Below are 16,981 nucleotides of genomic sequence, written 5' to 3' on the forward strand. Positions count from 1 at the left end.
AACCTTCCTGCCACGTCTTCCATGACTCTTTTGATGAATATTTGCTTGGCATCGACTTCGAATTGACACCCTCCTCTCTCATTTTTTACTCAACATCATCATAAACAGTACAATTATTAGCGTGGGTTATGTCTTTTTTTTTTCTTAAAATACATTATTATAAGTACAAACCAGTTAATACATTTCAGATGCGTCACCCACGCACCATGAAAGTGTCTCGAGGGCCTCCGGGGAAGCATGTCCGTCTGGGAGCTGCTGGGCCAGCCGGCAGAGGGCTGGAGGCTGGGGTCCCTGGGCTGTGAGGTGACCTGCTCCTATTCTACCTCCCCAAGGGACTATCCCTAGATACACTGTCAGACCTCTACCTGGAACACAATCGCCTGAGTGTGCTCAGCATTTTATGGGCATACAGCATATAGGCAGAAGAGAACCCAGACCCCCGACCCGTGCCCCCAGCCCCACGTGTGTCTCTACGTGTGAGCTCCACGAGGACAGGGGTCTGGGTCTGTCTTGCTCCCTGCCATGTCCCCAGCACCTAGGACAGTGCCTGGCATGCACTAGGTCCTCGGTACGTATCAATGGAATATATGTGTGCGTGGGTGAAAGAGGGAGCTGGAGTTTCCCCCCACAGTCCGTTCCTCTCCAGCCTCCAGGCCTCACTGGGCTACCATGCAGTGTGGTTGTGTCACCCCTGCTCAGAGCATCCTAATGACTCTCTCCGGTTTTCACAATGCTGTAGAACTGTGTCCCCCACGCTCTGCTCCGCCGCACTCAGATTCACACGTTGAAGCCCTAACCCCAAATGTGGCAGTGTTCGCAGGTGTAATTCCAAGGTGATTAGGTTTAGGTGAAGTTAAGAGGTTGAGGCCCTCGTGGTGGGATCAGTGCCCTCACAGAAGAGGAGGAGGACGCAGGGAGAAGGCCGTCGTCTATAAACCAGGAAGAGCAATCTCACCATGGACCCAAACCTGCCGGCTCCTTGATCTCATGCTTCCGACCTCCAGAGCCGTGAGAAGCGTGTCTGTGGTTTTGGTCCCCCAGTCTGCGGTACTTTGTCACGGCAGCCTGAGCTAAGACCACGACCTTACGATGGTCTTCAAGGCCCCAGCTCCTTCCACCTGTGAGCCGCACCTGTGCCCTCTCCTCCCGGCTGGACCGTCCGCGTTGCCTTGGATGTGCCAGGTTCTCGCCCGTCAACGTTTCCACAAGCTGCCCCCTCTGCAGGGACGCTCTCCCTCTGTTTATCACCTGGCCGACTCCTTTGCGGCTCAGTTTACCCCTCACAGCCTGGGGACGCCCGTGCTGACCACCGTCTCCACCCGCTACCTTCCCCTGCACCCCACAGCACTGTGGGGTTGCCCCTTTGTATCAGCGGATGGGCGAGTGACAACCCCAGAACCTAGGTGACGTCACACAACGAAGGTCTACTTCTCACTTAGGGTCCATGTTCAAAGAAATTCCTTGGGGCCTTGTTCCCCATCCCCAGTTAGGGACCCAGGTGGGTGGGGGCTCCGCTCTGGGCACAGCCAGGAGGAGAGAGAGTGTCACGAACTCAGTCCTGCCCTAACTGCCTCTGACCCAAAGTGCCAGGGGTCACTGCTCACGGCCCATTGGTCAGACCTAATCACCTGGCCCCAGCCTACCTGGGAGGGGGAAGAGAAATACACGCACTCCTCTGTGCGCTCAGGAAAAGAAAATACAACGGAATGGTTTCTGCCGTCACCCGTCATAGAGTGCTCCTGTTTAATTTCTGCTCACTCCCTGGCCCAGACCGAAGTTCCTCTGGTCCCTGGATTTCAGGTTTCTCCCCAGTTTTGCCCTGGGCACGTAGCATGGGGCCCTGCTGAGGGACCATGAAGGTTTGCGAAGGATCCGCGTGGAGCACAAGCCCAGTCAGGACCCACGGCCAGCTGCTCCCAGCGGACACCTGAGGCCCTGGGTGGTGCCCTGGTTTCTCAAATGCTCTGCACTGTGTGCCGACAGCAATCGGTCGTTTCTTCACCCGTCTACCCTCCGCTTCCACGTCACTGGAAAACGTCGAGGACCTATGGAAAATCCTAAACACACTCCGTCTGTCTTGTCTGTTTTCCATTTCGTGTTTGTGCTGTTTTTTGTACGATAAACAAGGTAAAAGCAAAGAGATAAACAGCGTGAGGTTTAAAGGGTTTTTAATGAATGAACAATACCTAACTGTTCTGAGAATGTGAATCCTTAGTTTACATTGATAGTTGGAAAACACAGCATTTGGACGGCAGCCAGTTTTCCAGGGTGAATAAACACCTCGAGAGGGACAAATATTTTTCACAGACCATCAGTGAAACAGAGGCTCAAATATTTAAAAGTAAATACATAAAAAGGGAAGAAATAAAGAAAAGAAAAGGCAAGGTGACCCTGCTGACCTTCAGTTTCCAAATGAGCTAAAAAACAAGTTTTTATAGTTATGTTTACTGCTTCCAAAGAAACAAAACCTTTTATTTTAACTCCTCTGTGCCGCTGCTCCCAGAGTGAGTTTTTCTAAAATGTCTGGAGATTGGACGAGGGTCTGCACTCTTCCGGCCTCAGTTTCCTCACCCGTGAAATGGAGACAATTATAATTCCTCATTCACAGGGTAATTATGAGGACTAAAGAGGTTAATGTATGCAAAGGGCTTAGACCGGGGCCTGGCACCTGTGAGTTCCATATACGTGTTAGTCATCACCACCATCATCGTCATCTCCATCACTATCACCACTGACATTACTATCGCCATTGCCATTATCACCACCTTATCGTTATCATCACCACCATCATCACCATCATCACCATCACTATCACCATCGCTATCACCACTGACATTATTACCACCATCATCAGTATCACCATCGTTATCATCATCACCACCATCACCACCATCACCATATACGTGTTAGTCATTACCACCATCATCAGTATCACCATCGTTATCATCACCATCACCATCACCACCATCACCATATACGTGTTAGTCATCACCACCATCATCGTCATCACCATCACTATCACCATCACTGACACTATTATCACCATCGCCATTATCACCATCTTATGATTATCATCACCAGTCTCATTACCACCACCACCATCATCATCACCATCGTCACCTGTCTCACTACCATCATCATCGTCATTATCAACAGTTACAAACCGCATTTGATGGAGGCAGTGAAAGTAGCTATCAGGGACCCATCCCCCGGTTGATATCAGACAGTGACCATCCAGTGGGACGTAAGCGTGACTGTTGAGCATAGACCTAAAATATGAGTATATTGCTGTTCTCCTGGCTTCGCCCCAGTGAGGCACAGCACGCATGTCCACATACTTCATACACCCACACACTCGACCCCTTTCTGTACCACTTCTGCTCCGCTGTGAGGATGGCGACATAAAGGCAGCTGCTAGGCTGGGCAGTTCTCAAGAATTCACGCAGTAGCAGAATGCCTCTTCTCGATCCACCATTGCCAGGCTTGCAGAAGCACATGCTCCAAACTGTCAACAGTGGCCGCCCCCAGGAGCAGCATTAGAAATAGGGTGCCCGCAGGTCCGTAGTTTGTGCCTGGTTTCCCCCTGGTGTCATTACTCATAGCATGGCCGGCTGGCGTTAAATATTGGCTACCGAGCAGGAAGCTGGACAGCCCCACCCCCAGCTACTTGTGTCATGACGGTCCGACTAGTGGTGGTGAGAAACTGAATCACTCCTATGGGAGACGTAACACGCAGAGGCCTTCTCCCAGGACGCGGTCCCATTTTCTGGGGAGTGTAAGGCAAGGCTTGCACAGGAGCACTTGGGCCGGCTCCGTCTGCTTGGTGCCTCTATCCGGTGATATCTCTCCACGTGGGAGCGGAAAGAAATGAACCCAGGAACCATGTCCAGGAATGAATCGCTGTGTCTGCAACTTTATACTCATTAGAGTTTTAATAAACTCCTGCTTGTTTTTATAGGGATTTTTTTCCACCACCTTTGAACTACCTTAAAACAATGAAGTGCCCTCTTCACGCAGGTTGGCCCAGTGGGAAGACTGACCTTATTTCGATTCTCCTACTGAGAGTGACGACTCAGCCTCAAGCATCAGGGCTGCCGTGATCACATGAGACACGGAGTTCAGCTTCTGCAGTGACCCCTGGAAGAGGAAGCAACTGGACGTTTCCTCTGCACATTGTCTTGTGCAAAGATACAAGTAAGGGATATTTGTATTGGTTTGTTTTTTCTTCTTTGAATGCCAGAAAAACTTGCTAAGTTTAAGGAAAAATGGAGGAAAAAACCTGCATTATTAAGTTTTAATGGATAATCATGTTCAAACCAAAGACCCGTGTCTGCCCCGTGGCCGTGACCGTCCTCACACCGAAAGGCCTGAGCACACTTTGGGGGCACAGATTTCAGATAAGCCAGCTCTCGTGCTTAACACCCGAGGATGCTCCCTGTTACCTGAGCAGTGGCTCCCTACCTGGTGCACCTTGGCATCACCTGTGCGCTCGCGGTTCCCTGGAACGCTCTTCCCGTCTCTTCCCTGAGGTTTGGCTTCGGGAATTTCTAGAGACAGTGATCGTGCTAATCGTCCTGTGTGGTGCTCTGCTCATCACCTGTTTTTCCTGCTTGTTTACTTGTTGACTTTCTGTTTTTTCCCACCTGGGGGGTAAACTCCACGAGGGCAGGGACTCAACATTGTAGTTTCGTTTCTGAATGAATGAATGATAGATTATAATGTACAATGCTCCTGTTCTTAAAGGCACAGTGCTCCGTGCGTCGCAGGAGAGCAGGCTGGGTGGTCTCCAAGTCCCCTTGTGATTTTTTGATCCCAACGGTCAGGTCCAAGTCTCATTTAAAACCTCCTTTCTCTCCTCCTGGATGGAATCCACAGTACCAAACTCAAATCCGCTTCCCTCAGAAAACCTCTCCTAGGCCTCTCCCCGTGCCCTCTCTGATCCTGCACCCAGTGAGCAAGCATACACGGAGCGCCAGCTGCGTGCCTGCACCGCACTTGGCTGGAGGTTCAGCCGTGAACAGCATTGTCTCAGACACGCAGGCTGGCCCCCGTGGAACAGAGCACAGATGCAAGGAGCGAGGGGCTCACGGAGCTTTGTGGGTTAGGAATCTTCCCTCCCATCACTGGCTCCTGTTCTAGACTGAGTTAGGGTCTTCTGAGTGGTACCCAAAGCATCCTGGTACTAATTTTCCCAAGCCATTTCTTTGTGTTTAAGACACTGTCCTTCATTCCAACTGGAAGCCTACAGAGCTGCTCCCAGGCCAGAAAGCTACTGTGTGGGGCTTTCTCTACTTCAGACAAAAGTCCTGCTGCCTGAATAGTCAACAGTTCCATCCAGCTCAAGGGAAAGGAAGATTGTTGAGACACAGCTGCCTTCACAGGGGAGCTGACAAGCAGGTGGCAGGTAGATGTTTTGGAGGGAAGGGCCCAGTTAACAAGATGAGGGAGGAAACATCCCTGTTGTTATTTCTTCTTAGATTCATAGTCCATTTAACCAAGGGTGCTGACGGGGAGTATTTGGATAGAAATATTAGATGCTCCGAAATCAATGCCTAATACCCTGCCAGAGGGACCCAGCTTCTGACCATGGTGCACACTCATACCCACACACATACACACTCACACACACCTTTACAAGCTCTCACATACTCACACACATACCCCTACACTCATTCATACACTTATACAAACTCTTATGCGCACACACATGCACACACTGCAAGAGATATAATCGACCCGAGTCACCCCCCATCTTTTTTCAATTTCTAAAAAGCTACATTTACCAAAATAAGTAAAACATGTGAGGTGTGGGATCCACCTTGTTGAAGGACTGGGTTTTATTGGTCAACTGGTAAATCAAAACACATGGAAAAGTGCTACATTTAGGAACATACTGCGACTGTATTACCCCCTCGTTTTACTGGTTCATCCCTAATCGGAACCAGCTGGCAATAAAGAAGCGAGTTCATGGGAATCCACCCTTTGTTGAAAGCGGGGCCGGGGGGATGCTGGAGGCCGACGAGCACGATGAAAACAGCTGTAATTGACTCACGAGGTCAGGCTCTGGGTAGAACTCGGGGACAGAGGTGACACTACAGCTGGTGCATAAAATGCCGGGCTCCTGGTTGCCTATAACTGTGTACAGAGGAGGCAGAGAGAAAGGCGCCGTTTATGAGGCTTCTCTCACTGTCTGCTCCCGCTGACCTGACTCAGGCTTGCTCTAGAATCTCACAATTACTCCGGGATGCTTGTTGACATTAATCACCATAATGGTAACGATGGTACTCGTGATGGTGATTATGATGATGCTGATGATGGTAATGGTGATGGAGATGATGATGGTGATGGAGATGGAGATGATGATGGTGATGGTGGTCATGACGGTGCTGATGAAGATGGTGATGATGGTGACGGTGGCAGCAGTCAGAAACTTCAAACAGGCTCCACAAAGCATGTGGAGCATCTCTACATCAAAGCGCTGCAATGTTAATTATGTGAGCCTTGTAACCTTGACAACATTAATTGAACAACTTTCCATTTTCCTTGTGTTTTATCTGTTTTAAACACTTTTTCCCCCAAACAAGGAAACTGGCATCTGAATTCTAGAAATGGAACATACACACATGCCACCCCAACTCCCCTTCCTGTCACTCATCAGCTCAGTGGCTCCACCCTTTGGAAAATTGTGATGCATTAGGAGGGTCTGTGGGATATTTTTAGCACCTGACACCATCCCATTTCTTCCTCTCTCTGCAGTGTTGTGTGATGTGTACCTTGTTTAATCACCATATTTTAATTTTATAGACAGACTTTTTTATAAGTCTGCTCATATTTTGAGATCTGCAGAGGGCTCAGCATCAGAGCTGGGACTGTCCGCCTAGACCTGGGCCAGGGCACACTGTACACACGGGCTGCCCTTGCTCCTGGGCCCAGGGCAGGCCTTAGTGACACTCTCACACAGAATCTGAAGCTAGCGTCTCATTTCTTCTCGACACAGGATGTCTGGGATTCAGTACCAATTGCTGGAAGTTGGCGAGATGGAATTGATCTATCATCCCTGGAGATGTTGTAATAAAAATAACACCAGGTCTTTTCATTTCAAACCTAATCCCTTGGCTTCCACTGGCCCCATAGTGAAAGTAAGGGGCTGAGTAGAGTGCACTGCGTTTCTAAATCATGAACATAGAAAGATTTAACCATTTTGGTGGTCAACACTCTGTACCCTGCTCATTCAATCCATTTAGGAGAACTGCTGTTTGGAATCATACGGTGGATTAACCTCTTGGCTGTAAAAAGGGTGAAGTCGTATGCACGGACAGGCCTTGAGGCCCCCGTGTCTGCCCTGCTCCCAGCTCCCAGCCGAGGAGAACACTGTCCCCAGAGCACTGCCCGTCCCTGGCATTGGCTACACACCACTTTGCCGTTGGAATGTCAGCTTCCTGAGGGCAGAGACTTAATCTGCCTCATTCCCTGCCACCCTTCCTTGCCTTGGACAGTGCCTGGTGTGTAGAAGATGCTCAGTATATTTATAGAATCAGTGAATGAATGAATGGGACTTCCAGATTTCTGAGTCCTGGATAGAAGGGTGGGATTCTCTCAGGGAATTCGTCCCCCAGCAGTGCCCCCACCGGCCGACTCCTTGCATGTGGAGAGAACAGCCAGGCGGGGAAGCCCCAGCCTGTATTTCCAATAAGAAATACGTGATTTTTCTCGTATTCACTTCTGTAACCCAGGGGAGCCCCTTCTGCTGAGTCACCCTGCTGGTGGGCGAGCGGCTGTGGAAACCAGCGCACCCAGTGACTATGGGATGCACTTCCCGTCACACGTGCGGCCTGCGTCCGTGAAGAGGAGACCTGAGGGTTCACGAGCGAGTACCTGGGGTCTGACTTGTTCTCTTCGTGGCATTTTCCTCTCTGCTGGGCGAAGCTAAGACCGGGTTGGAGCTCCTACCTCACGAGTCAGACCTCTTTGCTTTTCCTGGCTCCACCCTTGGCACAGTCTCTGGACCCGACTCGATGCCAACCTGGAAAGGGGGGCACAGAGCTTGTGTCTTGGAGGCAACACGACAGGGGCGTAAGGGCCTCAGGGTTGCAGAGGGAAGAACAAAGGCTCACTTGGGTGCAGACACGCCTCTGGCTGGTGAACAACCACACTGGACCTCTTTACAATCTACTTGGAAAGCCTTTCCAAGAGGCCTGAGAAGGAAGTTTCCTCGGTGTGTGTGTGATGGATTCCAAAGCTATGAACTTGCCTTGCTGAATGTTCTCTGAAGTGACATGGACTGTGTTCTCTCGATGAAAAGGACATGCTGGAGAATTTCCTTCGAGGGAATTCCTTAGAGGATTCAAGTTGGAGGGGGAAATTTAGAGGGAAAGTGGGTCCCCCCCAGGAATTCTAATGAATGAAAACCATCCTTCCCACACCCCCCAGTCCCACACGAGCTTGCAGAGCTGTCACATGGATCACTACAAAGAACTCGGGCCATAATTCTGGAGTGAATTGCAGGACTGGGAGATCTTCCTTGCCTTCAGAAAAGACGCAGCCACTCTTCCCTTATCCCTGGGCTTCCCTCCAGATACACCATTTAATATTGTGTTCCTCACAGGGACTGTGGGACCATGGACCCAGCTTGTGAAGGCCCTCGGTGGGGAAGGCAGGGCCATAGTGATGTGAGACACCATAAACCCAAGTCACGTTTTGAATGTCAAAAGGAGTCCTAATACCCAAGTACCTCCCCTACTTTCTTCCTAAGAGAACTCAGATTTTATGCGAAGGGGCAAGGTGCCCAGCTGAAAGACCACCGTGTCCAGCTTTCCTCCTCACCGTGGGGTCCAGTACCGCCCCCATCATCCCCGCCATTAACATCGTGGGGCTGATGGAGCATACGTACGCAGTGCTGAAGTAGCCTCCAGTCACCCTTCGGCACCGAAACTGGCGTAGGAGCACCCATGGCTGAGAGTGTCAGCAGTGGGGTCTGGGCTCAAATCCCAGCACAGCCAGGATGTGGAGCTGAGGACGGATTACTCTCTGGGCTTCAGTTGTTCCCTGTCTGCAAGATGAGAGTAACCCTAGCTCCTAACATACGGGTACTGGGAAGGTTAGGTGATCAGAGGGTGATGGTGGTGATGATGATGATGGTCTTAGCACCACGACCATTGCTAGGAATAACAAAGCAACTTCATCTGTGGTTGCAAGGGTCGAATGTTTCTGGCAGTCGGATGATATGTTTTCCAGAGTGTGTCCTCACCCTAAATTGAGGAAGATGCTAAAGAGAAACCCATTGCCTGACTCTGATCAGTGTGGGTCCAGGAAGCAAATGAGAGGAGAAGTCTGGTTGTTCTAGAAAGGAGTTGGGGCCATGGGAGCTGTGAGACAGGCCAGCGCTCAGAGGATGTGGAGCCCCACCATCCACTTGGGTCGGTGCATCTCACCCAGCACATGACACGCGTGCACCTGTCACCTGGCCACCCTTTCTCCTCAAACGCCCTTTGCCCTCTCTGCCCAATCACCCTCCAGGCTTAAAGTGGGTACAAGGGCATCAAGCTGTCACTCACGTCTAGATGGTGTTTCATTCAGTCCTCAAAATAAGTGTACAAAGTAGGCAAAGTAGGCACTATTACCTCCATTTTACAGGTGAGGAAAGTGAGGCTCAGAGAAGGGAATTCATTGCCCAAGGTCATCCAACAGATGATCAGTAGATGCTCCAGCCCCGTCTCCCCATGGGCTCCTTGAGGCACCTTAGGGTTCCTTGGAACCCAGTTTGAAAATCATGGCCCTAGCCACTCTCTCATGGGCCTTCCCAGTCGGCCGTGTGGTTATTTATATGACTTTGGTCATCCTTTGTGGTCCTGAGGTGGTGAGGAGTGGATGGAATTCAGCGTGCACTGTACCCAGTGGGGCTCACCAGGTGCTCTGACAGCGAGGTGTTTTCTTTCCTAAATCTGGAAATGGCTGGTCTCCCCGACAGGCACATTCTTGCCCACCCGCGAATACTGAGGCCTAAAAGTCTCCAATTAACAGGCCTCTGCAGACGCTGTGCACAGCAGAGTGGGCAGCTGCCTGGAGCCTGACGAGAACTTGCCGCTGGTGCATACGGAGGGGCAGCTTGGCTCCGTGTCCGTCACAGGAGCATCAACAGGAAACGGAGCTCGGGCCTCTGCTGTCCTCGGTGGGACAGGTCCCCGTTTCCCTCCAAGCCTGGCTCGGCTTCACCGATGGAATAAAAATGGAACGCGGGATATAATTACACTTGCCGAGTTAGCAGCTGAGAAGCTCACGTGTTTGCTTACATGTGCACAGAATGAAATCTCGGCTCACAAGCGGGGGTGTTAGGATTATTAAATGTGTGTTGGTGGAAGGTTTGGCAGCTCTCTGGTCCCAGGCATGGAGCTGGAAGTTGTCTCAGAGTCCCAAGTGATGGCTCCACACTCGTCCATGTCTGTTAGTCGTGATGGCCCGTCTGCCTGAAGGAGGAGGTCCCTTCCCGAGGCAGGAGGGTGCCGAGGAGATACTGGCAAGGTGCCAGTGGGGGGTGGTGCTCGGGCTCCCCCTGTGCCCAAGTGCAGGTGGAGCTGGAATTGACCAAACCAGAGACTTCAAAGCAGGGTCCTGGGCAACCTTCCAGGTCACGCTAAGTACTGGAGGTTCAGAAGGAGATCGGAAGGTGCGCGCACAGAAGGCAGCTGGACCCAACTTTCTGACTGTCCCCTGACTCACCAAAGTCCATGCTTTGAGAGGGGAGGGCAGTGGGACAGATGGCATTTATCTGAGCTGTCATCGTATTAGCGCACTGGTTACCACACCTCCGTGAGCTTGAGAAGCACCTGGGAAGCTATTTATACAATGTGCGTCCATCTTCCAACTCGATACCGGCGTGCTCCTCTCTCCAAGGCTCCGAGTCATTGGCACTGCAAAGGGGTTCAGGAATCTACGCGTTCACAACACCTGGCCTTTCTGACGTGGCTGTGAATGAGTCACAGTTTGGGAGGCAAGTTCTAGAGCAGTGGTTTTCACACTCCAGCCCGCTCAGGATCCCTGGGAGGCTGTGTTAGAGCACAGCCCCTCCCTGCAGCTTACGATGCAGCAGTTCACGGACAGAGCTCCAGAATCTGAACTAACACATTCTTGGGCGAGGCCTTGCTGCTGCTACTGGAACCCCACTTTGAGAACTATTCCTGTCTTGGAGAAAAAAAATCAGCTTGGTCATTTCGATGTCTCTAAGGAGGGGAAACCATGCCTTACTCAGCTTTTATTCCCTAGCATGGCAGGCTCACCCTTGGCTAATTAATTCACCTTGAGATCTTTTAGAATGTTCCAGTGATGTTCTTTTTCTTTTTATTGAGATGTGTTTGATGTACGATATTATACAAGTTTCAGGCGTACAACATAGTGATTCACAATTTTTACGAATACACTCCACTTATAGTTATTATAAAATATTGGCTGTATTCCCTGTGCTATACAATATATCCTTGTAGCTTACTTATTTTATACATAGGAGTTTACATCTCTTGATCCCATACCCCTAGCTTGCCCCTCCCCTTTACCTCTCCCCACTGGTAACCACTAGTTTGTTCTCTATATCCATGAGTCTGTTTCCTTGTTATATTCACTAGTTTGTTTTATTTTTTAAGATTCCACATGTAAGTGATATCATACAGCATTTGTTTTTCTCTTTCTGGCTTGCTGCACTTAGTACGATAATCTCTAGTTGCGTCCGTGTTGCTGCAAATGGCATTATTTCGTTCTTTTTTATGGCCGAGTAGTATTCCATTGCATATATGTACTGCACCTTCTTTATCCATTCATCTGTCAATGGACACTTAGGTTGTTTCCATGGCTTGGCTATCGTGAATAGTGCTGCTATGAACATGTGCACTGGGGTGCATGTATCATTTTGGGTTAGTGTTTTTGTTTTCTTCAGGTAAATACCCAGGAATGGAATTGCTAGGTCATATGGTAGTTCTGTTTTTAGTTTTTGGAGGAACCCTGATGATGTTCTAATTGGGGGTGGGGTCCTGGCAAGCTGCCCTCCCCCAGGTGCAGCCAGAGCTGAGCACCACCTTAGCACAGAGCAGGCAACCAATTTCCATTTCCACGTTAGGATTTGTCGAGTGCCCAAAGTATGCTTTCGTTCAATAATTGCCAAGTGCCTGTTGTCTTCCAAATGCTGTGTCAGACTCAGTGGGGACAGAAGAAAAAGGTGTCTGTCCAGGTCTCAAGCAGCTCGTAGCCCACTGGAGGTGACAGGTGTGCAGTCACAGGTAGGAGCTGCAATCGAAGGACGTGCAGGTGCTGCAGGGCCACAGAGCAGAGGAGTTGGGGCAGGGTGTGAAAAACTTCCAAAGGAAGGCAGAATCTGGTCTGGGTCTTAACAAATGGCAAGGGAGAAGGCAAGAACGCTCACTCCAGGCTGATGGGACAGCCTTCTGGTGCCGCGTCCTGAGTCCTCATGTAGCAGTCAGGGAAGTCTTAGCGGGTCGGTGTGGCTGGAGGATGGAGCGTTGGGGCAGGAGTGATGGAGGACAAGGAATGGGAAGTCACTGAGGAACACAACATTTAGAAGTGAGTTGCCTTTGGAGCATCAGATTGCAATTCATTTTCCCCAATTGAGAGGTGGAGGCTTGGCCATCAGCCCCTTGCAGCCCCATGGTGGGATGGGTTCTCACCCCTCCCAGTGGGAAAACACAGACCTTTGAGTTTGCGTTCCTTTAAAAAGCATTGATTCTAATTTTTTCCTACGTGCTTTTGGTGCCAGGGTTCGTGCTAGAGCCCCAGCACCCATCTCCTTCCAGGAACGAGCGGGAAGGCAGGGTGGGGGACGGGACTGCTTGCTGGGGCCGTCGGCTCCTGGTCCGGACCCTGCTAGTCGTTCCTGGTTCGCTTCTCACTGCTGCACCTATAGAGTGAAGGTGGGCAGAAAACCCGAAGACCAATGGAACCCTGACCTTAGAAAGTTGTCTCCTGCTGAACCAATGAGCCAGTGGAGACAAAACAGGAAGGACAACCTGAAGACCCCGCGGCCCCCGTGGCTCCCTCTGTCAGCCAGCCTCCCCGCCTGCGGTGCACTCTCGCCCAGCCCAGCGCTACAGATCCCCATCCCTGGCATCCTGGGACAAGGCCAAGACACCGCAGAGCAAGGTGCCAGCACCTCCCGTCAGCCTCCAGCTAAGAGAGAGCTTCCCGGGTCTCCAGTCCCTGAAGAGAAATTGGTTTATTCAACAGTGTTTTGGAAATTAAAGCCAGGGCCTCACTCTCGTATTTGGCCAGTCGGATGGGAAAAGTCAGACCTGAAAGAAGGAACGGGGACATCTTGGGTGTGGGGCTGTCGGGGGCCTGGCTCGGGATAGAACAGCTGAGCCAAGCCTTGCTGGTCCGCTCCACTCCTGAACCCCGAACGCTGGAGCAGGGGTGCTGGATGGTGTGCCAGGGCGGTACCCCCATCTGCCAGGAGGAAGTGCTGAGAGGGGTGGGGCAGGGGGTCAGCACAATGATGGGAGCTGTGGGTTTGACTGTGGCTGGGATGACTGTGTAATGTACTGTCCAGGCAGAAGGGCAGCTACTGGTCATTCCGCTGGGACGTGGGTGTAAACCAGGGCTGTCCAGGGCTCTGGTGTGGAGGCGGTATGGAAAGCCAGCCCACGAGACGGAGTTGAAGGAACTAGGGATGTTTAGGCAGAGAGGATGAATTGGGGGAGGCATAAAGCCTGCATTTTCTAGACTCAGAGTTCCTGACATGAAGTCCTGGCTCCATCACTAACCATCTGTGTGACCTCGAGCAAGCGCCTTGATTTCTTCATCAGGACTGGATAGTCGTGCCTGCCTCACTGGGCTGCTGGCCAGAGGAGTTAGGACACTAGAAGCCTGGTGTTTATTCGGTGCTCAGTGGGTTTGGTGGCTGTAGCCGTTACTGGTGTTCCTTGCAGTGGCCCCGGGCACTTCCCTCAACCCCCCTAGTCCACGGTCTCCCCTGCTAGGAGGCAAGAAAATCTTCTTTCCTAGTTATTGCTCAGGATAATCAGGATGAACAAATGGGACAACTGATGCGGAAGCTTGGAAAACTGTGCATGATCCAGACTGTGTGAAGAGCGGACCCACGAGAAGGAACCAGAATAAAGTGCTCCTAGGATGTGGCCCCTCGGTGGAGAAACTTCATCTCTGATGGGAGATTCAGATGACGCACCCAGACATAAACAGAACCAGTCGTCCCATTCTTCGGGTTGGGTAGCAGTGCCATAAATAAGCAAAGGATTTTTTTGTCATCCCAGCATCGATTACTTCCTGTACTGGTATTACCTCCTCTGCCCCTTTTAGTCTGTGAGCTTGGGTGGGTTTGATCCTCATCTCCTGGCTCCAGGCCTGGCCAATCAGAACATTCTGCTACTTGGGCCACAGTCATTGGTGCCAAGACTGGCACGAGGTCCCAGCAGGCCAGTAGGACTCAGTTCCAGGGCTTTGGTTAGAGCTGTTAGCAGCGGGAGGACAGCTTTTCCACCAAGGTTTCTGAGAAGGTGGGTCTTAGGCCTGCAGCCGCCATCTCGCTCACCCTGAAAATGGAAGCCGCACAGAGGAAAGCAGAGCTGAGAGCCGACGAGGTCCGAACGGGAGACCGCTTCCTTTGTTTGAGTCCTTGGATTCAGCCCTACCGAATCCCAAAAGCCGAGTTTTCAGTTAGGCAAACCAACGTTCCTTTTCTTGCGTAGGTAAGTTTCTGTCACTTACAACCAATAGCACTTTGAATAATAGATGCGGCTGATGATAAGAAGTACGGATACGGAGCGAAGGATTCCTAAGCAGACCTTGGGTCGGAGATGGGCCGTTGATCCTGTGTCTTTTGGCCTTCAGGAGCATTCCCTGCCCTCCCCATCCTGCTTTGTCTTACGGGCGGGCCGCCATCTGCAGGCCGCCTTCCCAGACTTCTGCGTTGGCTGACTTCCAGCCAGTTCAGCCAGCGAGGGCGCTGGGGGACAGTCAGAGGCAGGAGGAGGGGAGAAGCCGGGGGGTTCCCTTCTCCCTCCCTGCCTCGGGTGACGCCTCCAGCAACGGCTGTCTCCTCGCCCTCCTCCATGGTTCCTGCTTCTGCTGGGTGACCCACCCCTCCATCCCCAGCCTCGTGATGCTGGAGGCCTACTGCTCTTGTTCAGCTGTGGGTCGCCTCACTGTCCCCTGGTTGGCTTCTTAGCAGTCCCATCACTTGTGCAGCCAATTCCCTGTATTAAATTCTCTCTGTTTTCAATATTCAGAGCTTTCCCTCCTCTCCTGATTGGAGCCTAACTGACACAGATGGCAAATAGGTTTCCTCTTGTGTCCAGCAGTAAGAGAGCACAGGGACATTCAAGGAACTAAAATAAATTCAGAGTTCTTGGGGGTGAGTGGTGAGGGTGGGGCTGGACCAGGCAGGGCCTTGTGAACCACATGGACGAGCGTGGCTGTGATCTGAGGGAAGCGGGAGCCCCTGGTGCACTTTAAGAAGGATTAGGGGTGGTGTGGCGTGGTGAGTAGGGGAGGGGTGAGACTCCCACGCCCCAGCAGACTCTGGGACACATCCCGAAATGAGGACTTGGCTTCTACAGGCCAACACGTGCCAGGGGCCCAGAGAAATGTGATCTGAAACCTCCAGGAGCTGCTTCTCTCTGACTCACATATTTCAAAGGCCAATCTCTTTGGGGGCTCTCCTTGCCCAAGTGAAACGGAATACTGTATTAGGACTTGGGTGTAGAGGGGAGGGGACTCCAGGAGCCAGCGAGGCGGAGTGGGCCGGGGGGCTTCAGCGAAGCCGGCAACAAAGAGCCCAGTGACCCAGAGAAGCCTGAAGCAGCCCAGACATGAAAGGAATATGCTGGAAAAATTAACTCAGTGTTTGCTTTGGGAACCAGTCTGACGGCTCTTAATCCAGTGGGTGTGTGCGCGTTGCAGCTCACGGGACGCCCCCAGATCCCGGCGGGGCGACAAAGGGCCGTTTGTGATGTTTCCATCTGCACCACGGAGGGTGCCTGCCGCCTGGCCCAGGCCCCGGGCTCTGAGCAGTGGTCCTGCCGTCGGGGGCTCCAGCCTCCCCTGGCGGCCGGCTCCTGGCTGGCTGCTTGCTGACTTTTCCTTCTCTTCCCACCTTGATGTTCCCACTTTAGAAAGACGAATGGCATGGAGAAGTCGCCAAGCCCCAAGCCCCAAGGCTGGATTGCATGGAGGGTTTGTTTCTTGAAAGTGCATCTGTCAGAGGGAGCAGACAGGAAGTACGGCCTTGACTCCTGGAAGGCGGGTCTGGGGCACGGAGGGCCGGCGAACCTTGCAGGGATGCGGGACCCCCTCCTCCGTGAAGTAGTTTGGTGGAATCATAATGTCACACATAGGCGGACAGTTCTCAGACCGGAATTTGATTAGATGTGCTTGAAAGGAAATCATGTTTTAAATTCCTTTCCTCCTGTTTTAACTAGGCCAGCCCCAGGGATAGGGACACCTTGGCCAAAATTCATAGATTAAACAAAAGAAGTCCCTTCTTAGATTTTTGAGCTTCCTAAGAGCTCAGCTCCTGCCATTCCAGGGGGAGTTAAATGGCTCTCAAGGGTACCGTTGACCACTGTGGTTTTGCATTACCGACTGGATTTAGAAGTGACCCCTCTCTCCATGTTGACCCACAGACGTCCTGTCTACAGAGCCATCACCCATGTGGTCCAGTCTCGGGACAGTGCAGTCATCAGAGAAGCCGAGTCCGGCAACCAGAGCAAAGTTAAAAATAACCCAAGTTGCTAACTTGCATCTGTCAACCACTGTGAAGGGCATCAGTGGACCAAAGCAAACGATTTTCAAATATCCTTTTGCTATTCCGTCCAGTCCCCTCACACGTCGCAGCTGCTCCCCAATTCTCTCCTAAAACAGAAGCAAGACCCGCCCCTCTTTTCTTTTGTGACAGAAATGAGAACCTGGGAAGTCAGGATCCTCTGTGGTGGTGAGGCCAGCTGAATGCAGAACCCTCTCGTGGGGG

The 16,981-nt window shown here is 51.6% G+C and overlaps 1 protein-coding gene across 1 annotated transcript in view; it reads left to right on the plus strand.

Annotated features, from left to right (window-relative positions):
* The window catches only part of CUNH16orf95 (chromosome unknown C16orf95 homolog), a 475,446-nt gene that overhangs the window by 327,389 nt on the left and 131,076 nt on the right, over positions 1-16,981 (plus strand). The window contains exon 18 of the mRNA XM_027119903.1: positions 4,018-4,194. The gene's annotated coding sequence lies outside the window, so the exon portion shown is untranslated. The remainder of the gene's footprint in view (positions 1-4,017; positions 4,195-16,981) is intronic.

Source organism: Aethalodelphis obliquidens, unplaced genomic scaffold (assembly GCF_003676395.1).
Source record: "Aethalodelphis obliquidens isolate GAN/ISIS:26980383/991018 unplaced genomic scaffold, ASM367639v1 scaffold20, whole genome shotgun sequence".
Classification (NCBI taxonomy): Eukaryota; Metazoa; Chordata; class Mammalia; order Artiodactyla; family Delphinidae; genus Aethalodelphis; species Aethalodelphis obliquidens.